This window comes from Chrysochloris asiatica, unplaced genomic scaffold, assembly GCF_000296735.1.
Source record: "Chrysochloris asiatica unplaced genomic scaffold, ChrAsi1.0 scaffold00340, whole genome shotgun sequence".
Taxonomy (NCBI): Eukaryota; Metazoa; Chordata; class Mammalia; order Afrosoricida; family Chrysochloridae; genus Chrysochloris; species Chrysochloris asiatica.
The window spans coordinates 916,360-939,124 of record NW_006408858.1 but is presented as its reverse complement, the minus strand read 5'-3'; the positions used below and the strand labels follow the sequence as shown (position 1 = coordinate 939,124).

Sequence of the window (22,765 nt, the reverse complement as noted above, 5' to 3'; positions counted from 1 at the left end):
GATGTGTCTGCCCCTACCCTGTGCTCTACCATCACCTCCCTCCACCTCCCCCAAACCCCTCCACTCCAACCCCACCAGTAACCAACAAAGAAATTGTTTTGTTACCATTTTAGTATAGGTATCTTTTCTTAAGCTTTTACATTAATGGTCTTATGCAATATTTGTCCTTTTGTGACTGACTAATTTCACTCAGCATAATGTCCTCAAGGTTTATCCATGTTATGACTTGCAGCTTCATTGTTATTCTTCAAGGTAGCATAATATTCCATTGTGTGTATGTACCACAGTTTGTTTATCCATTCTTCCATTGATGGGCACTTAGACTGTCTCCGTCTTTTTGCTATTGTGAGTAGTGCTGCTATGAACATTGGTGTGCATATAGCTACTTGTGTTATGGCTTGCATTTCTTGTGGATATATACCAAGTAGAGGAATTGCTAGATCATGTGGTATTTCTATTTCCAACTTTCTGAGGAAGTGCCATACTGCTTTCCAGACCATTTGACATTCCCACCAGCAGTGTAGGAAGGTCCCAGTCTCTCCACATCCTCACCAGAATTTATTATCCTCTGCATTTTTTAACTTCACTCTTATTGCTAGTATGAGATGATACCTCATTATTGTTTTGATTTGCATCTCTCTAATGGCGAATGATTGTGACCATTTCTTCATATGCTTGTTGGCATATGAAGGGCTTGTTGGCACTGGGGGCAGTGTCTTCTTTGGTGAAGTGCCTGTTCATGTCCTGTGCCCATTTTTCAATTGACTTACTTGTCTGTTTCTTTTTTTTCTTTTTTTTTTACTTGTCTGTTTCTTGTAGAGGTGTTGTAGTTTCCTATAGATTTTAGAAATTAGTCCCTTGTCTGATATGTCATTGCAAAAGATTTTTTTCCCATTCTGTGGGCTCCCTTTTTACTCTTTTGGTGAAATCCTTTGATGTACATAAGTTTCTAATTTTCAGAAAGTTCCAATCATCTGTTTTGTCTTTTTTTGTTTGTGTAATTTTCGCAATGTGTCCTAGTCTGGATTAGAACCCTTAAATTTTTCCCTATTTTTTCATTGATGTCCTTTATAATTCTGGATTTCACATTTAGGTCTTTAATCCATGTTGAGTTGGTCTTTGTATATGGCATGAGGTAAAGGTCATGTTTCAATCTTTTGCATATTGATTGCATATTGATTTCCAGTTCTGCCAGCACTACGTGTTGAAGAGACTATGCCTTCCCCACTCAATGTACTTTGGCCCTTTGTCAAAGATCAGGCTGTATGTGCCTGGGTTAATTTCTTGATTTTCAATCTGTTCCATTGATCTATTTATCTTTCATTGTACCAGTACCAGGCTGTTTTGACCACTGTAGCCATGTAGCAAATTTTGAAATCAGGGAGTTAGAGACCCACAACTTTGTTGTTCTTCTTAAGCAGTGCTTTGATTAGGTCTCTTTCCTTTCCATATAAAGATTGTAATTATTTTTTCCATCTCACTAAAGAGTGTCATTGGAATCTGGATTGGGATTGCATTATATGTGTAGATTGCTTTGGGTAGTATTGACATTTTCACAATGTTAAGTATTCCTATCCAGGAGCATGGTATATTCTTCCGTTTTTGTAAGTCTCTTTTGGTTTATTGTAGTAGTGTTTTGTAGTTTTCTTTTTATAGGTCCTTTTTCCTCTGGTTACTTTTATTCCTAAATATTTCATCCTTTGGGTGGCTATTGTAAATGGTATTGCTTTTCTAATTTCCTTTACAGTGTTGTCATTATTAGTATAGAGCAATCCAACTGATTTTTGTATGTTGATCTTACACTCTGCCACTTTGCTGAATCTTCCAATGAGTTCCAGTAGTTTGTTTTTTTTGCTGAGTCTTTGGGGTTTTCTATGTATAGGATCATATCATCTGCAAACAGAGAAAGTTTTACTTCCTCTTTGCCAGTTTGGATCCCTTTAATTTCCCTATCTTGCCTTATAGCTCTGGCTAAGACTTCCAAAGCAATATTGAATAGAAGTGGTGACAAAGGGTATCCTTGTCTGGTTGCTGTTCGCAAGGGGAAAGCTTTCAGTTTCTCTCCATTAAGAGTGATGTTAGTTGTTGGTTTTGTATATATGCTCTTAATTATGTTGAGGAATTTCCCTTCAATTCCTGCTTTGTTGCGTGTTTTTATCAGGAATAGATGTTGGATTTTGTCAAATGCCTTTTCTGCATCAATCTATGTGATCATGTGATTCTTTTCTTTTTCCTTATTTATATGGTGGATTACATTGATTGTTTTTCTGATGCTGAACCATCCTTGCATCCCTGGTATGAATCCCACTTGGTCATGATGTATTGTTTTTGATATGTTGTTGAATTCTGTTGGCTAGGATTTTGTTGAGAATTTTTGCGTCTATATTCATGAGGGATATTGGACTATATTTTCCTTCTTAGTGTTGTCCTTCCCTGGTTTTGATATAGGTTTACGCTTGCTTCATAGAATGTATTAGGGAGTTTTCCATCCTCTTATATATTCTGGAATAATTTGAGTAGAACTGGTAACAGCTCTTCCTTGAATGTTTGGTAAAACTCACCAGTGAAGCCATCTGGACCCGGACTTTTTTTGATTGGGAGTTTTTTGATGACCTGGTCAATTTCTTCCTTGTTATAGGTCTGTTTAGTTTTCTACTTCACTCTGTGTAAGTTTAGGTTGTTGTTGTTAAGTGCCATCAAGTCAGTTCAGACCCATAGCAACCCTGTACAGGGTTTCCGAGGCTGTAAATCTTTACGGGAGCAGAAAGCCTCATCTTTCTTCCGCGGAAAGGCTGGAAGTTTCAAACTGCTGACCCTGAGGTTAGCAACCCAACTTATAGTGCTTTTCTAAAAATGTATCCATCTCCTTTAGGTTTTCAAATTTATTGGAGTACAACTCTTCATAATATCCTGTTATTATCCTTTTTATTTCTATTGGTTCTGTTCTGACATCACCCATGTGATTTCTTATGTGTGTTATTTGTGCCTTCTCCCTTTTTTCTTTTGTTAGGTTTGCCAATGGTTTGTCGATTTTATTATTTCTTTCAGAACAAGCTTCTTTTCCTGTTGATTGTTTCTATAGCTTTTCTGTTTTCTATCTCATTTATTTTTTCTCTAATCTTTATTATTTTCCTTACTTTGTGGGTCTTTTTCTAGTTGTTGGTGATGTTGTGTGAATGTGTTGATTTTCTTTCTTTCTTCTTTTTGGATGTGTGCATTTATTGCAATAAACTGTCCTCTCAGCACAGCTTTTGCTGTACCCCAAAGATTATGGTGTGTCATGTTTTCGTTCTTGTTTGTTTCTAGGAACTTTGTGAATTCACATTTTAATTTTTCTACTACCCAGTCGCTCTTCAGCAGGGTGTTATTCAGTTTCCATGTATTTGACTTTATTTAATTGGTCTTCCTATTGTTGATTTCGAATTTGATAGCATTGTGGTCGGAGAAGATGCTTGGTAGTATTTTGATGTTTGTAAATTTATGGAGGCTTGTTTTGTGGCCTGACACATGGTCTATTCTGGAGAATGTTCTGTGTGCACTGGAAAAGAATGTGTATTGTGCTGTTGTTGGGTTGAATGCTCTGTACACGTCTATGAGGTCCAGTTGGCTGATTGTGTTGTTTAGTTTCTCTGTGTCTTTGTTGCGTTTCCTTCTGGTTGTTCTATCCATTTTCTAAAGTTGTGTATTAAAATTGCCCATTATTATTATAGATTCATCTATTTCTTTCTTCAAATATATTAGAGTTTGCTTTATATATTTTGGAGCTCTTTCATTGGGAGCATAGATATTTATTATGGTGTTATGTCATCTTATACAATTGTCTCTTTAATCATGAGAGAATGTCCATCTTTATCTATTATGCTGGTTTTTGCCTTAAAGTTTATTTTATCAGAGATTAGTATTGCCACTCCTGTTCATTTATAATTGCAATTAGCTTAGTATATTTTTTTCCATTATTTGACTTTTAGTCTGTTTTGTCTTTGTGTGTAAGGTGTGTTTCTTGCAGACAGCATATTAAAGGATCTTGTTTTCTTTTCCATTCTGCCACTCTCCATCTCTTAACTGGTGCATTTAATCTGTTTATATTCAGTGTAATTATCGGTAGGTATGGATTAATTGCTATCATTATGTTTGTTTGTTTTTTTGTGGTGTTGCTGGTTTCTTTTTCTGTATGTCTTCCTGTGCTGAATTCTTGTTTTTTGTGTTCTTTCTTGTCAGTTTCTTCATAATTTTAATGTTTACACGTTCTTGGATTTTCATTTTCCATTGTCCAACACTCATATGCCTATGAGTCCAATGACAATACCATGACTTAGATCAGTCACACGTTAGTCCTCAGAATGACATCTTTGCTCTTTAACACTTTAAAGAGCTTTTGGGTTTTTGTTTTTTAAGATTTTCACAATGCAAATTGGAGGGGTGGGGGAGCAAAATTGAATCCACAACAAGCCAAAATACAAGAGCCCCAGCTCTGCCTTTCTAACGCTAGTCCACTTATATATGGGGTCTGTGGTTCCCACCACACAGAGAGGTGCCTGGGAATAACAGACACATGTGAACAGCTGTCAACAGAGCCTGATGTGGGTAGATGACATGTGAGTTTCCTTCACTCTCAACACAGTGCCTAGTTTGGGTGGGGCAGGACAGGGTATATGGTTACCTGATACCTAGGTATATAGTACCTGGGGGCTGCCAGCAGGGAGATGCTGCTCCAGGTCCGGACTGAGAGCCCAATCCCCCCAAAACCAAACCCAATGCCCTCAAACTAATGCCAACTCATTGCAACCTTACAACAGATTACAGCTGCCCCATAGGACTTCTGAGACTGAGACTGTCAATATTTATGGAAACAGACAGTCTCGTTTTTGTCATGAGGAGTGACTTCAAACCACTGACCTTTCAGTTAGCCGTCCAATGCTTAGCTCACTGTGCCACCAGGAGACCAGGTACTCAAGGAAGCAAAGTGGAAAAGCACAGTAAAAACTGTTGAAAGGACTTTCCCTTATAACATATCTTTCCAAGAATGGTGGATTGTTCTTGACTTCCAGCATCTCTTCTTTGGTAGACATCATTCTCCCATGCTATCTGTTGTGGAGTGCCTCAGGTTAATTCCGACTCGTAGGACCCTGGAGAACAGAGTAGACTTGCTTGTCTAGGGTTTCCTAGGCTGTGAATCTTAATAGAAGCAGACTGCCACATCTTTCTTCCACAAAGCAGCTGGTGGATTCCAACTGTAGACCTTTTGGTTAGCAATTGGGCTGAAATCTCAGAGGGAAAGCCAGGCCAAGGCCAGGCAAGCCAAGAGCAGCTATGGCTGAGGCACTCTGGTCCAATCCTGCCACCTCCCCTCCTGGTGGAAGGAGTCCAGATTAGACATAGCCCAAGAGGGGCTGAAGTTAGAGGCCAGCCCAGCTAGTGTAGTCAGATTGGGCTCTGAAAAGTCAGAGAGGAGTGAGTCCAAGAGTGGTGCTGAGTCCTAATGTTTGGATCCAGCCAGCTGAACTGGGCCAAAAGGATAAGACTCATGGTGGTCCAGAAGAGAAGCTGCCATTTCAGTAGATTTGGGGGGCCAGCAGATGCAACCAGTCACACAGGAGCGCTGCTGAACTCAAAACAGAGCAGCCAGGTTCCACCCAGGGCTGGACCCAGCAGGTGTGTTTACTGAACACAGGAACCAAAATAAACCATGGTCAGTATCACCTTTTATGCATTGGCCTGCCCTGGGTCCCTGGGGCAGGAGTGGATGCAGCAGCAACTCTGGCAGGACTAGAAGAGACGTGCCTGTGAGGGCAGTGCTGGATCTGCACAGCTGGGGAAGGTAATACAATGAGTTCATCTTCTTGTTACAGCAACAACCGCATCTCAGCAGTGGGAGCCCGGAGCCTGGGCCTGGGCCTCTAGGTCAACCAGACACTGAGGGTTCTTATTGTGAGTGCTGACCCGATGGAGGAAGCTTGACTCAGCCCTACTCCTCCCTGACAATATCTCCCAAACCCAGGCAGCGGTGCATGCGAGGGGATTTTGGGGGGGTGGGGGAAGATGGATGCTCAGGGATAGGGTATCATGGAGGGGGCCCTCAGGGAAGACAGTGTCAGGGAGGAGTGTCTCAGGAAATGGTATGGGGGGGGAGTGTTGAGGAGGTGTTGGGAACAGGGATCCCAGGCAGGAGGTCCCAGGAAGAGGGACTGCTGGCCTCCTCTTGTGAGCACTTCCTCCTCTTGCCATCTCTCTCCTATCTCTAGCCAGGTCCCTCTCACCCTCCCCACCTCTCTCCCACCAACTCTAGTGCTGCTTCCGCCACCCTTGCTTTTCCTTCTTTTCCCCCTGCCTTTTGGGGGTCCAGTGTTGGCTCAGTTGGGCTGTTGCCCACTACTCAGACCTGCCCAAGAGTGTTGGAGGGAAAGAAGCCCCTGAGTAGAGCTGAAAGGAGAGGAAGAGTGAAGACAGAAGGTGAGGACAGGGCAGGTCCCACCCCACAGAACCTCTACCAGAGACCCACGGGCTCCCACCTCCACCTCAATCCCCCAACACACACACATCAGGGCCTGAGTTCCCTACGACTTGCTGAGCCGTCATCCCATGATTCCCCTAGGTACACCAAACCCTAACTGTCCAACTAGATTTACTCACCTCATCCACAGAGCTGTGTCTCTTGCTGTTGGTCAAAAGTCAGAGCCTGGTCCTTTTAGTCTCTTATTCTCCCTCTGCCTTCAGTATCCCAGTTCTTCCTCTCACTACCCCTACTCTAACCCTATCCTCTCTGTCCCATCTTTGCTTTAAACTCTTCAGTCACTCTCTTGAGGACCAAAGCAGGCTTTGAGCCACACCTGTCTCCTCCATCCCCATGAACTTCATTGCTCTCACCCCAGCTACAAGGTACTACTGTTCACCTCTGCCCCTCTCAGATCCACCAACTGAAATGCCCAGCTCCCACTCTTCAGTCTGGGTACTGAACTCACCCTGGTGACTCAACTTTCAGCCAAGTGATACCCACAGCCATTGAGATAATTCTGACTCAAAGAAACCTTATAGGATGGAGCAGAACTGTGCCATAGGCTTTACAATTATAATCTTTATGGAAACAGATAGCCTCATCTTTCTTCTGTGGAGCAACTGGTGGATTTGACTCAACAACCTTGAGATCCAAGGTTTAACTCACAACACTGCCAGGGCTCCTTGACAGGTCGATAGAGTGAAAAGTAACACCAGGGAAATAAATACACACTTCTTGGAACAATCAGACATACGAGGTCAAAAGGGCAACATTTGCCCAACTTCCTTGTGTGGTGACATAGAATAAGCATTGGACTGCTAACCACTAGGTTGGCTGCTCAAACCCACAAGCAAATTCCTCAGAAACCTTATACAGAATCGATATGTGTTGGTACCGATGACAGTCAACAATAACAAAGCTCAGAAGGCAGAAAGGGTTAAGAAAGAAAAATGAATGAAAACAGGAAACACAAGAAGAAAATGGGATAAATGATAGTACATTGAGGGGGTTACAATCAGGGTCACGAAATAAAATGTGTAGAAAGTGTTGAATGAAAACCAATTGACTCTAAACTTTCACCCAAATCATCATTAAAAATTAAAACAACAGCAACAACAACAAAACAGCTCAGCTCAGGAATTATTGCCATCACTCCCCCACCCCCCATCCTAGGATTTTTAGAACCTAATTTCCGATAATGAAAGGAGCTTTGATAGCGTAGTGGTTACGAATCGAGCTGCTAACCTCAGGATCAGCAGTTCGAAACTACCAGCTGTTCCGTGGGAGAAAGATGAGGCTTTCTGCTCCCGTAAAACAGGAAATCCTGTACAGGGTCGCTATGAGTCGGAACCGACTCCATGGCACATAACAACAACAATTTCTGATAGCGTAGTGGTTACGAGTCGGGTTGCTAAAATCAAGGTCAGATATTCGAAACTACCAGCTGTTGCGTGGGAGAAAGATGAGGCTTTCTGCTCCTGTAAAGATTTATAGCCTCGGGAACGGACTTCATGGCACACCATTTCCTTTTCCCCTCCTGCTCTGAACTTCCCTTTTTTAAAGTGCAGGGATGTATCTGTGTGTCTTTGTTACAGAGCTTGGCATGGAGTGGGGTTCAGTCTGTGTCCACTCTCTCCCCTGACCAGCAGCCTCTCCCAGGGAACCCTGTCTAATAGGGCTGCCTTATTAACTGAGCTGGTGTGGCTGCCCTGATGATCCACATCATCAGAGGAAGAATTACTCCTTTCCTTTTGCATTGCTTTCTCAGTCTCCCTGGCTCGATTTCCCTCAAGCATGTGTGTGATTCTTAGGTGTCCAGGAATCCCATGCGGAGCGAAGGCTGTTTTGGCATTCTCAAGTCTGTCCAGGATAACCCAGCGTCTGCCCTAGAACTTCTGGATTTCTCAGTAAGAGCTTTTCTTTTCTTTTTTTAACATTTTATTGTGAAGTGGGTGAAAGTTTACAGAGCAGATCAACTTTACATTCAACAATTCATACACATTTTGTTTCATTTCACTGGTTGCAATCCCCTCAATGTAACATCACTTATTCTGTTTCCTCTTTCTTTTCGAATCCTTCCTGTCTTTTGAACTTTGTCCTTAGGAAAATGCTGCCCTTTTTATCTCAAATGGCTGATTATTCTAAAGAGTTCATACCTCCTTAGTGTTATTGTTCACCCTATTGTTGTTGTTGTGAAGTCAGATCAGTTCCAACCCATAGTGACACTGTATAGGGTTTCCAAGGAGTGGCTGGTGAGCTTGAACCACCGACCTTGCAGTTCAAACCGATCTTGCAGTCCAGTACATTAACCCCCAGTGCCACACCTGGACTCCATTGTTCACTCTATAGACCTGTCTATTGTTTAGCTGGAAATTGAGCCCTGGGGGTGAGTACAGTTCTGGATCTCAAGGGTGATTAAAGGCCATAGTTTCAGGGGTTCCTCCAGTCTCTATCAGACCAGTAATCTGGATCTATTCGTATTATTTTGAGCTTTGCTCAACTGTAAGAGCTTTTCCTAAACCTCATCCTCCATATTCTTCTACACTGTTAGTTATCTCCATTGTCAAAATAATCGAAGCACAAAAAGAATGAAAGGCATAGGGTTGATTAGAGCAATTCATCTAGATGCACACAGGGAGAACTCTCAGTTCAGAAAACAGAAAGACTCTTAGTAGACTCGTTATAGAGAACTTTCAAGGAGAAAAGAGGAAATACAAATTAGTCTTGTTGTTTTTTAGTGCTATAGTGTCAGTTCTAATTCATAGCAACCCTGTATAGGATTTCCAAAGAGCAGCTGGTGTGTTTGAAATGCCAACCTTGTGGTTAGCAGTCTAGTGCTAATCCTACCGTGTCACACCAGGCCTCATTAAATCAGGCTCCTCTTTCTTCAGAGGCCACCAGGTAATTCTTGCAGCCTGGACAGCCCATTTCATTTGCACAATAAAAGTTTCAATGCCATCCAGTGGGTTCTGACATATAGCAACCCTATAGGATACAAGGAGAATATTCAAAGTACCATGGACTGCCAAAAGAACAAACAAATCTGTGTTGGAAGAAGTACAGCCAGAATGCTCCTTGGAAACCAGGATGGCCAAAATTCATCATCTCTCATACTTTATACATATTATCAGGAAGGACCAGTCCCTGAAGGACATCATGCTTGGTAAAGTAGAGGGTCGGAGGTAGACCCCTAATGAGATGGATTGGCACAGTGGCAGCAGCAATGGGGTCAGACATAGCAACAATTGTGATGTTGGCACAGGACAGGGCAATTTCACTCTGTTGTGCATAGGGTCTCTATAAATAGGTACCAACTTGATGGCACCTAACAACAACAACAACAACATAGGATAGACTGGCATCCTGGTATAGCATTGTAGGATAAACTCAAGGTTGATTTGAACCATAAGGTTCGTTGTTCAAACTCACCAGCCACTCCTCAGAAACACTATACAGAGTCACTCTGAGTCAGAACAACAATAGGAGAGAGTAGATTTGCTCCCTGGGGTTTCCGCACCTGTAAATCTTTACAGAAGCAGAGTACCTCATCATTGTCCTCCAGCAGAACAGAGCGACTGGTGGGTTTGAACTGCTGACCTTTCAGTTAACAACCCAAGCTAAACCATTACTTCAATATTTGTTGTTGTTGTTAAGTATCATGGAGTCGGTTCTGACTCATGGTGACCCTACACAGGTTTTCCGAGGCTGCAAATCTTTATGGGAGCAGAAAGCCTCATCTTTTTCCCACGGTACAGCTGGTAGTTTCTAACTGCCAACCTTGAGGTTAGCAGCCCAATTCGTAACCACTACACTACCAGAGCTCCTTCAATATAGTATGAGGTTATTATCAGAAGCTTCTGTTATAATGAAAATACCATGGACTTTGGAATCAAACAGGCCTGGGATCTTGGAATTCATGATCAACAACACTAGCCCAGATTCGATTTCTTATTTGGTTTCCATAGCTGTTATCATTAGTGTAATCTGTCTAATCCTCAGCCTTGAAGAAGCCTTGTGTTACATGATTTGTTGAGTGGAAAACTGATGATCTGCTCTGTAAACTTTCACTCAATTATCAACACAAAGTTTAAAAAAAAAAAAAAAAGAAGCCAGGGCAAGATAGCAGAGTAGACAGACACAGTGAGCTAACTGCAATGAAGAGACAGAAGACCAAGTGAAACAAATATAGATGGTGATCCTGGAACCCTGAGCATCAGGGGATAGAACAGAGAGGTGGATTGGAAGACAAAGCTGAACAGGAGCAATGAAAGAAAAGAAAAATGGGCAGACTATGGACTGGTGTGGAGTGTCATGGCCATCTTGAGCTTTAGTGAGCAGCTGTCAATACAGAGGCCTGCAGGCACAGGATGTAACTGGAAGTTGGTAGCAAGGAGGTTCAGTTCTCCCTTGTTCCCACCCCCACCTTATAGCCAGTCCTGCCCTCACCAGCCCAGCAGCCAGTGGCAACCCCTCCTGCACAACCTCTGCTTTTCCTGAGGATGGCATTGGGCATAGTGCTCCTGTTTCTGGAGGTGCATGACCCAGTGCTGAACTACATACACTACACAAACAGGAAACTGAGAACTACTGTGTCTACACTTTCTATCTCTACTACATTCACTGTGAGCCAGGTGGTAAGTGCCTGAAAATACACCAATATACAATCATTAATCAAGTATAAATATGACACCATATCTCAGGAAAAAAAAAAAAACAGACAATTTCAGCTTACATGAAGAAACAAGACAGGGTATCTCAAATCTGTCTTATTTCAGAGTGCTTCAAACTCTGTCTTGTTTCAAAGCACCTCAAAAATACAGATTTTTATAACACCAGAAATGGTATCAAACTGCCTTGTAACTCTTCCACCCGAGGCTTACACGTCACTGTTGCTGTTCCCACCATGTCTATAGTGATCCCCAGAAGTCCTAGAACATTTTATAAGTACTCAACACTAACATTGATGGGCAGCAGAAAATAGCCATTGCCATCACTGCCATTAAGGGTGTGGGGTGAAGGTAAGCTCATGTGGTGTTGAAGAAAGCAGACATCAATCTCACCAAAAGAGCAGGAGGACTCACTGACAATGAGGTGGAGTGTGTCATCACCATTATGCAGAATCCATGCCAGTACAGGATTCCTGAACAGATAGAAAAATGTAAAGGATGGCAAATACAGTCAGGTCCTGGCCAAAGGTCTGGAGAAGCTGAAGAAGATTTGGGCCCACAAAGGGCTGTGTCACTTCTGGACCTTTGTGTTTGAGACCAGCACACCAAGACCACTGGTCACTATGGCCATACCAAGAAGAAATAAAACACTAGGCCTTATCTATTAATAAATCATTTATACACACATACACAAAAAAATAACTACCTGATAAGGAATTTAAAAGAATGTTAATAAAGGTGACTTCATTGGATTGAAAGAGTGATGGAGAAAACTGCAGATAAAATCAAGGATAACATGGACAGAGCTTTAGAAGAATTCAGAAAACAAATTGAAAAAATAAATGAAAAAACGGGAACCATACAAAAACAGCAATGAGAAAACCAGAAGACTAACACTAAGACTTCAGAAACAGATAATAAAATGAAAGGGCAAAAAACAAAAAAAGAATTGAAGCAACGAAAAGCCAAATTATTGAAATGAAGAAAAAAACTCTCCGTTTTCATCTGCTAAACGAATAACCAGAAAAAGAGCACAAAAAAATCCAAAGTAAACCTAAGATTTATGTGTAGCACTATCAAGAAGAATAACTTACATGTGAGTGGAATTCCATAACAGGAAGAGACCAAAATATCCCATAAAAAATATTGTCCACAACTAGAAAAGATATGCAGACCAGCCTAGAACAGCTAGAGCAGCAGCAGATACTTTCAAAATAAAAATGGCAGTCTGATTGGCTACTACAAGAACAAGCAAGTTGTTCGCCAGGAAGCCATCAAGGCAAACAATCAAGTCCCTTTAGGACTGAAGCTCAAAGAGAATACATGAGCAGACATGTAAGCTTGCTGGTGACCACACTGGTCTACTGGTGAGTGGAAGAGGGGGAAAGGCAGCATTGAAGAAATGGACTGAGTTCAACCATGTTCCATAGACTCCCATTGACCTAGAGATAAGAGAGAGAAGAGTTAGTCTGAACTGTGGTGAAACCTGGGAACTCCTGAGCCCAAGGACAAGGACATAGCCTCAGAGGACTAGAGTTAAGAGTTAAACATCCTGCTGATGTAAAGTGAGGGGAGATTCACAAGAATGCCCAGACTTGCAGATAGTACCCATCTGACCTAGCCTTGATGACTCGATAATCAGAACTTGACTAGAGGAAGATAAAAAAACAATTTTTGATAAAGGAAACAAGTGTAAATTGCTACAATTTGATGAACTTAACCTATGCTTATGGATGTAGTAGCTCAAAATACCAACTGAGAGGGAAGGAGTCTTCACATCAAGTATCAATCCTATCCCCACTATATAAAGGGTACACAGGGACGGGCAACTTAGACATTGGTTACCTAAAATTAGGAGGCGATAAAGGCACAACGTGACTGGCTTACAAGTTTTCAAGACGGAGCTTAGTTTCAGAGTGTGCGGGACAATGTACAAGTTTTCAAGAAGGAGTTTAGTTTCAGAGTGTGCAGGGCAAGGTAGAGTCCCCACTGAACAGTTTTCATCTTGTCTAGATGGGACTTGTGAAAAGAGATGGGATGAGACTCTTATGATTCAATAGTGAATAATTGTTATATGACTAATTGCGACTGTCACAACTGTAAAGGTAGAAATTTTGTAACAAAAATGGGGGAGTAGTTAAACTTACAGTCCAGAAACAGAGGACCCTAGGACAATCAAGGGAAGAGCACAAGCAGAATGCAGGACCCTATCCAGAGAAGCAGCAACACCACAGATGGAGGCAGAGATGAGGACATGGAGGGCGCGAGAGCAGCTGAGGACTCTAGACTTATGGAAAGAGAAAAGCTGAGTGCTGGTGACCAGGAGGCAGGCTTGCAGAATGTGCCCTTTGGTTGTTTAAATTATTATATATTTCTGAATGTTTTTCTGTACACCTCTGCCGCCCCCCCCCCAAAAAAAAGGAAATAGAAGAAAATACTGTTGAGTGATGATGCACAGAGAAGATTGTAATCACTGCAAGGAAACAATGGTGTGAAACAGATGTTCTCCCATGTTAACTATCATTCAATTCACAACAAAAATTTAAAACAAAAGAATAGTGTCCAACAATTATTGGAAGAAAACTTGCCTTATATCATGAAAGACGAGAAGATAGCCATTCAAGAAGTTGAACCAACTCAAACAAGATAGACCCCCAAATGAAAAACACCATGATATATTATAATCAAACTTTCAAAACCAAAGCTTGAGAGCAGCTCAGGGAAAAAGAAAAGTTACCTACAAAGGAGAACGAATAAGACTAAACTCTGATTTCTCAGAATTAACCATGCATGCAAGAAGACAATGGAATGACGTATATAAAACTCTGAAAGAAAAACATTGTCAATCCTATATCCAGAAAAATTGTCCACCAAATATGATGGTGAAATTAGGTATTTATCAGATTAAACAGAAATTAGAAGAGTTTGTAAAAACAACACCAACCTTACAAAAAATACTAAAAGGTGTTCTTTGGACAGAGAATCAGCAACAGCAGACAACAACCTGAGACTAACATACATGACAATATCACCTAGACTAAATCCAGAGATGAAGGTATTAAAAGAAAATCAGACCTACAAGAATGAAAATAGAGAGCCAGAGACACAATTGCAACAACAAACCATAAACTGAAAAGGGAATAATGTAGTTAAAGAATTTCCAAATGAAAATGAAGTCAAGTAGATTTCAAGAAGTAAATAGGAGTGGAAGTTGGCTCTGCGGGCTGGGAGGTGGCCTTGTCGCGGAGGTGCGGATGGGCCTGGGGCTGGGCCTGAAGCTGAGGCTGAGGCTGTGACCAGAGCTGCCACCCAAAATGACCTTGCTAGATCTCAAGGATTTTGAGAGAAGACTTACTGAATATATTCATTGTTTGCAACCTGCCACTGGATGATGGAGAAATATCTTTCATCACATCACTATGGAATCATCCATTTTTCACTATTAGCTGTATCACTCTAATAGGCTTATTCTTTGCTGGAATACACAAGAGAATAGTTGCACCATCAATTATAGCTGCTCGATGTCAAACTGTATTAGCAGAATATAATATGTCTTGTGATGATACAGGAAAAGTGATTTTGAAACCCAGGCCTCATGTTCAATGACAATCTGCACTCATTGTTATGGGACAGCCTTGCTTCAAATAACCGATACAGCAAAAAGACATAAAGGATTCCTTTTACAGCTGGTGGATAGGTGAATATCACAACAGCCAATGATATTTACCCAGATATTCTTGATGATGATGGTTCCACGTTGTCATTGTTTTTGGTACCTTTGATTACCTGTATTTCAGTATTAGTGTCACCTTAGTACTTGTGTGTGTGTGTGTGTGTGTGTGTGTGTGTATGTCACTAAGTTAAACTTAGAAACAGAACCTCATTCAGTTTTTATCTTTGTGTGTGTGTGTGCAAACTACTGTAAATAGCAAATCAATGCCAATTTTTAACACAGAGGACAACTTTGTGTGAACTTCATTCTCCTCTGCCAGTATTTCAGGAACATCTGCTTACCATTCCCACAGCTCTTTAAAACTGGCTATTGTTAGTAGCTGTGCCTTTCATCTTTGTACTCCTCTCTTTTAATCATACTGCAGGAAACAACATTGGCTTGAGTTTAGACTGAGGAAAACCCATTATGTTTTAAGAAACTATAGGTATTTTGAGAATCAGCTTTTGTTAAACCAGATACTGAATTCCAGCCACTATTATGGTTTTATTTTTCAGTTCATTGTTGTCATTTAGTGCTAAATAAACTGTATTTAAAAAATAATTTTAAGAACATTCTAAAAGTTTCTGAATATACAAATTCAGTTATAAATTATGTATTGTCTGGGAATTTGATAGTCACATTATTGCAATTATTGAATTTAATGCTGTGGTAGACATGCTAGTATTGCACAGTTATAATTAATCATTCTTTTCCATCACAAGAATACTTACTATGAAAACATACACAAACTAGACAATTCTCATTGTTTCAAGAGTGTTAATGACATACTGTATATGCATATTAGCCACATGTATTATAATAACTCAAACTATTTGGGATTGCTGTAAATATTTTAAAGTATACCAAGTGACTTTTTACTTGTTTATGAGGAGATTTTCAAAAGTTTTCATTACTTCATGGGCAATCTTTTAAATTTCATTTGACATAAAGCTAAAAATTTAATAATAGGACAAAAAGTTTATAACAAGGCCACCATTTAACTTAAAATATGTCCATCTTGACTTTTCATATGTATGATATTTTTCTCTTTAACTACAGCAATAACACTCTCTGCTCTTAAGAAGTCGTAAGAGGGGATTATATATATACAACATTGTTTTATTTTTTGTAAATTTTATAGGTAAATATGTGCTTAAAAATAAAATACTTTACATATATTTTTTAAGTAAATAAATAAAAATAAACCTGACTGTAATCCTAAAAACTAAACCAAGCCTTACTCGTATCCCTAATTCAATCCTTGAACCTAACACTAACTCTAGTCCTAATCATAACCCTAACACTAAACAAATTCTAGCCTTAGCCTAGACCTAGCCGTAGTCCTAATCTTAACCTCCACTCCTTACTCCTATCTACCCTTGTTGTTGTTGTTGTGCTGTCAAGTCGGTTCTGACTCATAGAGAGCTTTATAGGGTTTCTGAGGAGTGCCTGGTGGATTTGAGCTGCCAACCCCAGGGTTAGCAGTCAAGTGCTTATCTTACATTGCCACATCCCCTACACCTCCCCAATATTTTTTTAAATCCACCAATCCATGGATCACAGCGGTTTGATCTACAGTTGATGATAGGGATGGCTCCATCTGAGTCAGCCCCCAACTCCTGGCCACCATGTTTGAAAAAAAAAAAAAAGCCTTATGCTTTTGTTGTTAGCTGCCATAGTGCTGGCACCTGTTTAGGGAGGGTTCCAAGCACAAAAGAATGAGATGATGCCTGGTCCTACACCATCCCCATGATAGGTTGCAAATTAGATCAGTGTTATCCATAGGGTTTTCATTGGCTGTTTTTTTGTGGATGAGCATGTGTGTTGCATAGCAATCAAATCTCTTAACCAACTGAGTAGAAAGCAATGGTGCCCAGCCCAAAGTCTAATTTGATTGTGTGTCATATTCTACTGTCCTAGCAATAATCCTGTGTCATGCATCATGCTCCTGAAAGGGCTCACTACACCTCCAACTCTCCCATTCCAGAGCTTTGACCTGTAATTGTTCTTTTTTTCCAGTTAGTGTTCTGGTTCACCCACATTTTTTAAAATCTGGATCTGTTAACTGATGGCACATGGTCGTTGCTGTTGTCGTTATGTGCCGTGGAGTCGGTTCCGACTCATAGCGACCCTACACAGGATTTCCAAGGCTGTAAATCTTTACGGGAGCAGACTGCCTCATCTTTCTCCCGTGGAACCCCTGATAGTTTCGAACTGCTGACCTTGCAGCTCGCAGCCCGATTCGTAACCACTACGCTACCAGAGCTCCTTGATGGCACATGGTAGGGATTGCAATCAATGTAATGAAATGAAGTCTATGATTTGTTGAAAGTAAAACTGATGATCTGCTCTGTAAACCTTCACTCAAGTCACACACACAAATTTAATAATAAAAACTAAAATCCAGGTCTGTTCCAGTGTCACTTTGTTGGTCATGACTGAACCTACTCAAACCAGATTGAAGTCCTGGTAAAAACCCTTCCCAGACCTTAGCCTCAGCTTCATCATTATGTAAAATGGAGCTAATTCATTCCAGCCTCCTAGGATAATAATTGTGAAAATTGGGTGAGAATATAAACTCATTGGAAAGGACCTCGGGAACAAAAGGGCTCGGTAATCGCTAGGTCTCTTCTCCCCAGTCCCTTTATTTTTGAATTGTTATTGAAGTACAATATATATAATACTGAAAAATACACAAATATTAAATGATTTTTTCATAAATGGCATATTCTGTCACTTATTAAAATAGATTCATCACCTGGAAGACATCAAACTGAGTGAAATTAGTCAGTCACAATAGGACAAATATTGTATGAGACTAATGTTGTAAAGAGTTTTAAAAATGGTTTTCTTTTTTCTTACAAAATCATAGGAACTTTTATTACACAAAAATTTCAAAACGTGAACGTATTGTTTCTTAACATACTCTCCATCTAGGTCTATACAGATTTTTTTTTTAACTTTTAAAAAATATAATTTTATTAAATCAAGTCATTGCATTTGGTCATTTTATTGCTACAGCAAAACAAGGTCATTAAATTACAACACTTCTTATTCTGATTTTAACTGATTGTCTAAGTTGCTCAGACATTTCAAGTTAAAATGCAAGGATGAAAACTCTACTAAAAGAACATTTTTTTCTCTTCTGTAATCACACTGTTGTCGAGTCAATTCTAACTCATAGAGAGCCTACACGGCAGAGTAGAACTGCTTCACAGGGTTTTTGAAATTGTAAATATTACTTCCATAGAGTGGCTGGTGAATTCAAACCACTGACCTTTTGGTTAGCAGGTCAATACCTAGCCCACTGCACCACCACAACTGAATCTTTGTTATACCCAGACTCATCCTCTTTGTTAATGGTCAGACTTAGAAAACGGTAACAGTTTTAAAATAAGACAAAAGCCTAGTGGTCACACAAAAACAACTCATAATAATGGAATACAATTAGGTCATTAGCAATATTATGTATTTCAGAAAATACAAAATACATCCTATCTAGAAAATATCTAGAAAAAGCTAAATAATACATTCACCAATAATTTGACAATAACAAATTCCATACTGTAGGGCTATATACTTTTTTTGTTTGTTTTAAATAAATTCAAGTTTTAACTGGAAAACTAGAAAAATTATATAGGAATAACTATAATATAGGACTTCAATGTTTTTCTTTACTTGCAAGTTTTGTACTGTCACATACATGTACCTGCTTTTCTTTTTTTTTTTTTTTTTTTCTTAAAACTTTTATTGTGAATTGAGTGATTCTTTACATGGGAGAACATTGGTTTTTTACTCATCCTACTTTGTTTTGTCTCATTGCAATGATTACAATCCCCTCCATGCATCATTTAACAGTATTTGCTTCTAGTCCCTCTTTTTTTTGTTTTTTGGTTTTTTATGTACACAAAAACTCTGATAGGGCACATGCTACAAGCCAGCCTCCTGGCCACCAGCACATAGCCTTTCTCTTTCCATGAGTCTAGAGTCCTGGTGTGGCGCTGTGGGTTAATGCGCCAGACTGCAAAGCCATTTGAACTGCAATGTCGGCAGTTCAAGCTCACCAGCTGCTCCTTGGAAACCCTACACAGGGTCGCTATGGGTCAGAACCAACTCGACGGCACTTAACAACAACGGAGTCCTCAGCTGCTCTATCACCTCTTGCCCACATCTCTGATGTCACTGCTTCTTTGGTTAGGGTCCCCCATTCTGCTCATGCTCTTCTCTCTTGATGGTCTTAGGGTCCCCTGATCCTGGAATATAAGATTAACTATTCCCCCTTTATGTTTCAAAAGTTCTACCTTTACAGTTGTGACAATCACAATTAGTCATGATAACAATTACTCACTATTGAATCAAAAGAATCCCATCCCCATTTCCTTTCACCAAACCTAACCAAACAAAATGAAAACTATTCCATGGGGATTCTACCTTCCTATGTACATTCTGAAACTAAACACTGAACTCCCTCTTGAAAACTTGTAAGCCAGCCACTTTGTGTCTTTATAGCTCCTCCTCCCCCCCCCCCCCCGCCATTTTAGGTAGTTAATGTCTAAGTTGCCTGTCTTTATTAACCCTGTATACCTGTATATCCTTGATGTGAAGATGCCTTCTCTCTCCGTTGGTATTTTGATCTACTACAAACATAAGTAAAGGAGCTCTGGTAGCATAGTGGTTACAAATCGGGCTGCGAACCATAAGGTCAGCGGTTCGAAACTACCAGCTGCTCCGCGGGAGAAAGATGAGGCTTTCTACTCCCGTAAAGATTTACACCCTCGGAAACCCTGTACAGGGTTGCTATGGGTCGGAACCGACTCAACGGCACTTAACAACAACAACAACATACATAAGTATAGGTCAAGTTCATCAAATTGTAGTAATTTACACTTGCTTCCATTAACAAATTTCTCTATCTTCCTCTAGACAAGCTCTGGTCATCAAGCCATTGAAGCTAGATCTATCTGCAAGTTTTTGTACTATCTGCAAGTTTGGGCATTCTTGTGTGTTTCTCTCCCCTCCCACCCACCCCCCCACTTCATATTAGCTGAACACTTCACTCTTAGTTCTAGTGCTCTGTGGCTATATCAATGTCCATTGGCTCAGGAGTTCCCAAGTCTCCCCAAACTTCAGACCAATCAGCCCTTCTTCTTTTCTCTCTCATCTCAAGGTTGACAACAGTCTATGGAACATGGTCGAACTCGGCCCATATCTCCATTACTGACTTTCCCCCACTTCCACTCACATGTAGACCAACATGGTCACCAGGTAGCTTCCATGCCTGCTTGTGTGTTACCTTTGAGTTTGTCTTTGAGGGGGGTTTGTCCCGAAGGGACTTGATTGCTTACCTTGATTGCTCCCCGGCAAACAGCTTGCTTATTCTTGTTCCAAAAAAAAAAAAAAAGTTTTCCTAATAAAAAGAAGCAATCTATGATGAGGAAAGGGGAGGGAAAATTATTAACCAGATAAGGATAGACATATGCTAACATGGGCTGCAAAGCAGACAATATACAACAAGAGGGAGGTTAGCAGAGGAAAGATGAAGGTAGTGGGAGACACAGGGTGGAATGTTAAAGTGAATAGTGGTAAATACTGTTGACTGTTGGTACATAGAAGGGATTGCAGTCATTGTAATGAAATAAAATACATGATTTGATTAATGTAAAAATATTAATCTGCTCTGTAAACCTTCACTCAATTCACAATAAAGCATTTTTAAAAATAAAGCAAAACCCAGTTCATCATGCCTTCTACCTCTGTCTGCACTGAGTCAAACTTTGGAGCCAGACTTCATGATGACTCAGCATACCTTCCTCTCTACCCTACAGTCCCTGTACTCCTTTGGATGTTTATTTTGTTTTGTTGGTCCACATAACATTTACAGAATTTATTGAACCGTCTCACTCTCTGTTTTATTAGATTGGAGAGTGTGGGGTTGTTAGCCATAGATGAGAAGCTGCCCTTAGGAGCATCTTTGAGTCTTGTGTATGTGTAGTCATGCAGTCATATATATTTGTGGCTAGTCATAATGTCATATGTAATGATGTACTGCCTTATGCTTTCTCCTCAGGATAACCAGGTAAACAGAGAATATGATGAGCTTGCTAACGCAGTAAAAGTAATTCTACCAGGACTGTGTATAAAAACTGGTGCTCACAGAGTGGAATACAAAAAAGAGTTGCTGCCAGTTTTCAGAGGGTCCCCACCAGCGTTTATTTCCCACTAATTAATTTTGGAGTGTGGCTGTTTCATCTCCTGCCATCAGCCACTTCAACTCCCACGTTGAGGATTCTTGGGTTCATCATGATTTCCATCTCTGTCTGCATTGAATCCCCTCATCAACTGTTGAAGCTGGCCTCCACTATGACTCAATTTATCATCCTCTTGGCCCTACAACCCCTATACTACTTTGGATGTTCATTTGCTCTCATTGTCCCATGTAACATTTATTGAATTTATTGAGCTGGCATTAGAGACCCCCAAGTAAATCCCTGTTCATGTTCTGGGGAGCTCAGCAGTCAATGACAATATAAGGGAGTGTGTGACTGGCATTCCCAAACATTGCTTATAAGAATTCAAACAGATACAACCTTTTTTGGAAAACAATTTTTAATTATGCACTGAGAGTCTTAAAGCTGCTTGTATCCCTTGATCCATAGCTCACTTAATCTGCTTACAGAAATAATCAGAAATTCATAAAAAGATGGATGCCAGAGATGGTTACAAAAATGCTGTTTATATGAATGAAAATAGGAAATAACCTAAATGCTCAATAACAGGGATTGGTTAACTGAAATTTGAAATTCTGCAACCATTAAAAATCATGTATTTAAAGAACATTTCATGATTCAGGAAAACTCATGTGATTAATGTTAAATGAGAAAATCAGAATGAAAAAATCACATGGGTTTTTTTGGTAGTTCTTCTTAAGGTTTAACAGAGTTACCACAGTGACTCAGCAATTCCACTCCCAGATAGATATCAAACAGAAATGAAAACATTTGTACACAAATATGTATAGCAGCATTATTCATAGTAGCCCCAAACTGGAAACTCAAATGCCTGTCAGCTGATGAATGGGACTGCCAAAATGTGGTATAGCCAATGGAATATGATTTGGTCATCCATACATCCATACAAGGTTGGCAATTCAAACCCACCAGCTGCTCTTCAGAAACCCTATACAGGGTCACTATGAGTCAAACCAACTCAATGGTACTTAACAACAACAGCACCACCACAATGGAATACTATTTGACCATAAAAAAAGGAAGGAAGGTTGGGAAACTTTTCTAAACTTGATTGTATGATTCCATTGATATGAAATATCCAGAAATGTCAAAATCTATATAGAAAGTAGATGAATGGTTGCTTAGAGCTGGGACAAATGAAGAGGGAACTGGAAATTGACAGTTAAAGGTGTTTCTTTTGACATTTAAAGGGGTTTCAATATTCTAAAATTGAATATGGTAATGATTGTGAACTTTGTGATTCTACTTTAAAAACCACTGAATTTTACACTTTAATGGGTGAATTGTATGTTATGTGAATTACATCCTAATAAAACCATTCTTTAAAGTTCCCAATTGTATTTTTTAAAGTATGAATATATACATACAGAAAAAAAGATTTTAAAAGCACTGAGCTATTGATGTTTATCTCTCAGTTGTGAGTTTATAGATCATCTTTACCTTCTTAATATTTTTCTGCATTTGCCAAACTTTCTACTCTAAATACTGTTAACAAGGAAAAAGCCGTAACCTAAGGAGCTCTGGTAGTGTAGTGGTTATGAATCAGGCTGCGAACCACAAGGTCAGCAGTTTGAAACTACCAGCTGTTCCACAGGAGAAAGATGAGGCTTTCTGCTCCCGTAAAGATTTACAGCCTCAGAAACCC

The 22,765-nt window shown here is 40.1% G+C and overlaps 1 pseudogene; it reads left to right on the top strand.

Annotated features, from left to right (window-relative positions):
• LOC102842969 overlaps nt 1-22,765 on the top strand; it is a 41,539-nt pseudogene that overhangs the window by 11,179 nt on the left and 7,595 nt on the right.